The sequence below is a fragment of the Maniola jurtina genome, chromosome 25 (assembly GCF_905333055.1).
Source record: "Maniola jurtina chromosome 25, ilManJurt1.1, whole genome shotgun sequence".
In the NCBI taxonomy this organism is placed as follows: domain Eukaryota; kingdom Metazoa; phylum Arthropoda; class Insecta; order Lepidoptera; family Nymphalidae; genus Maniola; species Maniola jurtina.
The window spans coordinates 274,979-281,431 of NC_060053.1; the positions used below are offsets into that span (position 1 = coordinate 274,979).

Genomic DNA, 6,453 nt, shown 5'->3' on the forward strand with positions numbered 1-6,453 from the left:
CACGCCACGCAAGCGGTATGCCATGTCTCGTACAGTTCCATACATTACAACGCAATGGTACGCGCTACGTCTACGCTTACGTAGCCTGTGTGAACGAGCTATAATAAGTCGTATGGTATAAAGACACCAAAAAGTACGCCTACCTAAAGTGCTATTAAATAGGTTTCCGGGTTGCGAATCATTCCCAAGGTTAAAAGTTGAGGAATTTAACCTATCCCTAATTTGTTATGTCATACAATTATTTATTAAACTAGGGACCTCATACTGATACAGTTTCTAATTGGGGGGCAGAAGTCAGTATTTTACTTCCATGGTCAAAGTTCAGGAACATAATTTATTATATCAAGATTTTAAACCACCGGTTCGGAAAGTTATTCCACTGAGAAGAGCCAGCAAGAGACAGTAGTTGCTGTTTTTAACCCCCGGTCCAAATAGAGGGTTGTTATAAGTGTGTATCAGTGTATCTGTCTATGGCATCGTAGCTTCTAAACTAATGAGCCGATTTTAATTTAGTTTTTTTTGTTTGTTTGAAAGGTGGCTTGATCGACAGTGTTCTTAGCTATAATCCAAGAAAATCGGTTCAGCCGTTCGAAAGTTATCAGCTTTTTTCTAGTTACTTTACTTATCGGGGGTGTTATACATTTTTAATTTACACTTGTTTAATAAATTTTGCAATAATCACACTAATATTATAAAAGCGAAAGTTTGTGTGTATGTGTGTATGTTTGTTACTCTTTCACGCAAATTCTACTGGACGGATTTGGCTGTTTAGAATGAAGATAGATTATACCATGGATTAACGCATAGGCTACTTTTTATCCCAGAAAATCAATGAGTTTCCACGGGATTGTTAAAAATCTATATTCACGGAAACGAAGTCGCGGGCATCAACTAATCTTTCTAGATAAAATCATCATGATCAACCCATCGCCCCGGCCCACTATTGAGCATGGGTCTCCTCTCAGAATGAGGCGGCTTTATGCCATAGTCCACCACCCTGGCCAAGTGTGGATTGACAGACTACACTCACCTTTGAGAACATTATTTGACTTTGACTTTATTATATTTAACTTTGAGCCTCAATAGCTCAACCGGTAAAGGAGTGGACTGAAAACCGAAAGGTCGACGGTTCAAACCCCGCCCGTTGCACTATTGTCGTACCTACTCCTAGCACAAGCCTGACGCTTAGTTGGAGAGGAAAGGGGAATATTAGTCATTTAACATGGCTAATATTCTTTAAAAAAAAAAAAAAAAATGGCGAACTCGCAGGTATGCAGGTTTCCTTACGATGTTTTCCTTCAACGTTAAGGCAAGTGATATATGTATTTACTATTCAGGTACTTGGTAGCTCCGATAAGTTAGAGGTGCGTGCCCGGAATCGAACCCGAGACCCCATACCTTAATGATGTCTGTTTAGTGCTATAGCACTAAACAAGGCGTGCGCGGCGGCGGCCTGCGGGAGCGGGGGGCCTCGCGGTGCGGCGCCGGCGCGCGGCACAATTCTTTCGCGGTGCTACCGGCTACATGATCATACCAGTGTTTCTTTATTAAACATTTGATTATATTAAACCTTTTTAAAAACCATCTAAAAGCGTACAGTCCAATTCAAAGTCAAATTCAAAGTGCAGTGCAACACATCACTATACAATGTCTTAACCACATACATACTATATCACAGCTCAAAACCGCTTCCGTTCTTCCAGCTGGCTGAGTTACCGGTTCCCCTGTCAACCCTACGTGTCAACCCCTCTAATTACCCCATCAGTGTACCAAGTGTGACAACCTGACGACAGATTTACACCGCCACAAAAAACTGACTTGTCGCACTATAGTTAGCTATTAATAACTTTAATTATTATTGAAGGGAAAACTTCTCTAGTACTGTTGTGCTTTGAAGTTCGATAAAACGAAAAATCGACACTAAAAAGAGACAGACATAATACCTATACTTACCTACATTTATAGGATTTATGTGTATATATAGTGAGAGAAAATTGAATCTGGAATAATAAGGAAAATGTGACTGACTGACTGATCTGTCAACGCACAGCTCAAACTACTGGACGGGTCGGGCTGTTTAGGCCAAATGTCGGTAACATTTGACGCCTGCCAGTGAGGTGAAGCTTCAATTTTGTTCCAAGTTCTTTTACTGTCGTGAATTATGCCTATTAATATACATATAATAAAATTGCGGGACCAAACTGGATGCTCAAAGCCAAAGACAGAGCAAAATGGAGTTCTCTGGAGGAGGCCTTGACCTGATAAGGGTTCTTCATAAAAATATTATTGTACCTACTAAGTTAAGATATTTAAATTATTTACTTTATTTCATCTAGTTAGTACTCTAAGTTATAATTAATTGTAAAAAATATTTGTGAAGAAATAAAAGGCTTTTTTATTTTTTATTTTATTTATTTAATAAAATTGTAGAAAAGTGGTGTCTGTACAATGGAAATATATATAAAAAAGTAGCAGGGGTTGTTATTATATCGATGCCGAACCCGAAATTGTAATTAATTTTTTTTTGTCTGTTTGTCTGTTTGTCTGTATGTTTGTGCACGCTAATATCAGAAACGGCTTATTCGATTTAGATACGGTTTTCACTAATATATTGTAGTAAACTTCACTTAGTATTTAGTGTTTATTTCATGTCAATCGGTTCATAAATAAAAAAGTTATGTCAATTTAAAGAATCACGGCGCCTCGCGCCTGAGCGTCCGTGGCTATAGAAAGCGCGAAAAGTCACTATTCCACGCGAACGAAGTCGCGGGCACAGCTAGTATATATACTAAACTTGTACAATCACCATCAATCAATGGTATACGACAAATATACCGTTATACCGAGAAACCGCATTATACCATTTATCAGTAATGCAAATCAGAGGGACCTACCGCCCCAATAATATACCGACACTTCCGAATAACACGATGGGTTTTAGAGATCAACAGGTTGAATATAAAAACCATCGCACGTCCGTTAAATTAGATAATCCGATATTATAGGAGTTATCTTAATCTATGGATGGAAACGTCTGAAATAAACGTTTATTTATTTATTATTTAATAACAGCAGCGACAGAAGTAAATATTTACAAATAATATGGCGACTGTATGGCTAAAATTTAGGTGTACAATATTATTTTAGCCATACAGTCGCCATATTATTTGTTTAAGGTGGTGTAGGTATATTCTTTGAAAAGTTCGTTTTTTCGCAGGGCAGTCGTGTTTTTAATTTTTTCCAATTCCACTTTTTTTTTGTACGGAACCACTAAAAAAATAAGGTTCACACTTGAACGTTGCGTTGGGTCGCTGATTCACACCCGCGGAATGCATGTCGAATGCATGCGTGAGGGAGAGAGTGGAAACTTTTATATGCATGCGTTTATGCATGTTGTTGCACGAAAGTAATAGCTTCAAAAAATCCCTCAAAATATTAAATACCTACACTTTATCAGAATTCGGAAACTGTTTTTAGGGTCTCGTGGTGAAATAAGTTGACAACAACCTTATAATACTTTACTTCTACCAAACGAAAGTAGAGACTGGAAAAGTGCAGTATATTCAAAAAATATCAGTATGGCAGGCCCAAAATTAGTATATAATGTTATAACAGACCTGGAATTAATTTACTAATTTGATACTTTCGAATTACTTTATTTTCATTTTTTCCTGATTCTTGAAAAACGCAACGGCGCGCGTTTACAGGTACCTTTGCTGCTGCAAATATTCATGGTCGGCGGTACCCGCGTGCTCGTTTGCTCGCTATTTTTATCTAAAAAGAAAACCTAAATCCACGTAGACGAAGTCGCGGGCAACAGCTAGTTTAGTTTAAAATACACAACGTCTCTACGCCTCTATGGAGTGCACGGCACTGCATAGTGCATACACTGCATACCTCGACGGATAACATCTACACCACTCACAACCAGAAGGTACGGGGGTTCAAAAAGGATAAAGTAAATGCTGCTCGTGACAAATATTTGTTATACGTGTCGCAGCGACAAAAAAATCGGTCAAGTACGATTCGGATTCGCACACGAAGGGTTCCGTATCCGTAAGAAATAACACTTTTTAATTTTTTTTAATTTCCATGGCGGTCATTTTGAAATTTTTATTATTTGTTGTTATAGATAGAGGCAATAGAATTCATTCTGTGAAAATTTCAGCTTTCTACCTATTGTGGTTCACGAGATACAGTTCGCTGATACACAGACGGACGGGTGGATAGCGAAGGCTTACAGGGTCCCGTTGCCACCCCATCATGGGTATGGATTACGGAACCCTAATATTTGATGCGGCGGCGTGGGCTCACGTACACACCACGATACGTGTCTAAAATACACATAGACAAGTTTTGTTTATAGAATAGATAATAGACATACACATTTTTTAACCCCCGACCCAAAAAGAGGGGTGTTATGAGTTTGACGTGTGTATCTGTGTATCTGTCTGTGGCATCGTAGCTCCTAAACTAATGAACCGATTTTAATTTGGTTTTTTTTTTGAAAGGTGGCTTGATCGAGAGTGTTCTTAGTTATCATCCAAGAAAATCGGTTTAGCCGTTTGAAAGTTATCAGCTCTTTTCTAGTTACTGTAACCTTCACTTGTCGGGGGTGTTATAAATTTTTAATTTACACTTGTTTAACTATGCATAGGAAGGCTTATGGTTGACTAGCCGATGCCCGCAACTTCGTTCGCGTGGATATAGGTTTTTCAAAAATCCCGTGGGAACTCGTTGATTTTCCGGGATGAAAAGTAGCTCATATCTTAATCCAGAGTAGGTATAATCTATCTACTACCGAGCCACAGAAAAATAATTTTACTATATCTTTCACTATCCATCGGCCGCAGAAGTTCACTAAGAGGGGTTTCTCCGTCACTCGCTCCATACAAACGTAGTTCGTCTCTCATTGGAATACTAAGCTACGATTGTATGGAGTAAGTGACGGAGAGAGCCCTGTTATTGTTTATCTTGTTTGAAGGCACAATATTTTACTTGGCGAAATCCTTCGAGTGGCATGGGTAAGATTTACATATTATAAATCTTTTAGCCTGTATTCTCCATAATATTCTTATCTTAAAGGTGTGTGAGCTTTAAGATTATTATGGAGAACTCTCAAGCACGTCGGTTTCCTCAGATGTTATCCTTCATCGTTATAGCAAGTGATATTTAATTGCTTAAGAGGGGTCTCTCTGTCACTCGCTCCATACAAACGTATGGAGCGAGTGACAGAGACACCCCTTATTTGAATACTAACGATTCATACTCAATGGAATTTTGTAGAAACGTTCCGGGAACTAATATCTATGCCTGTGGTTTTCCAGATTGCCGTTAAAATATTCGGTTTCAAAGTTACGCGGTCTTAAAAATTCACATTCACAAATCTTTGAGCCCCTGTAATTTTAAAACTACATATTTTAGAAAAATCTAAAACACCACAGGCACAGTATAACATGTATAACATATTAGTTTCTAGAATAATGTCTGCAAAATTTCATGGACTATGGTTGTTTAATATTCAAATGAAATTGGGACTACGATTGTATGGAGTAAGTGACGGAGAGAGCCCTGTTAAAACGCACATAACTCGAAAGTTTGAGGTCCCCGGGATCGAACCCCCGACTGAATAGGAAACCAACATCTTAACCCAAGGCCATCAGGGAATCATTCACCGCGAACAGGTTTTAAATCAACGTTACCAGGAACAGTTCCCGTCTTAATCAACGTCTGACCGTTAAAGCTTACAGCTCCCTTGACAGTGACAAATGATGTAACATGGTGTCTCTATACAATACGTGTACCGTTGACCATACGTGGCGTTCAGATTTTAATGGCCACATAATATGTGACCACTGTGACCCAGACATAGATTTAAATCTTTGGTTTATAATCTCTATAATATTCTTTTTCTCTTTATTGTTACAACTTTCTGGTACAAATCAAAATAAATAAATAAATTATATTAGAGATGGACCGTTTCACCATTTCAAATGAAAAATCACACGAAGTACCTAAATTCACAAAGCAAAATCCCGCTTGATTATTTTAAACGCGCGCTACTTTCTGTCCCAGAAAATGAAAGGCTTCTCGCGGGGTTTTGGAAAACCTAAATCCAGGCGAATTAAGTCGGGGGCATCAGCTGTACATATAGATAAGATTATATCCTGGATTATCATATAAGCTACTTTTTATGCCAGAAAATCAATGGGTCCCCACGGGATTATTAAAAACCTATATCCACGGGAAGTCGCGGGCACCAGCTAGTAGACTATAAAATATTCTTTCTGTCGGTCTCTTAACAGGGCTCTCTCCGTCACTCGTTTCATACAATCGTAGTTCCAATTTCATTTGAATATTAAGCAACCAAAGTCCATGAAATTTTGCAGACATATTCTAGAAACTAATATCTATGTCTGTGTTGTTTTAGATTTTTCTAAAAATATGTAGTTT

General features: G+C 38.2%; 1 protein-coding gene across 2 annotated transcripts in view; it reads left to right on the forward strand.

Annotated features, from left to right (window-relative positions):
* Positions 1-6,453, forward strand: part of LOC123878171 (lachesin-like) — a 168,286-nt gene that overhangs the window by 39,440 nt on the left and 122,393 nt on the right. The gene's annotated exons all lie outside the window — the stretch shown is intronic.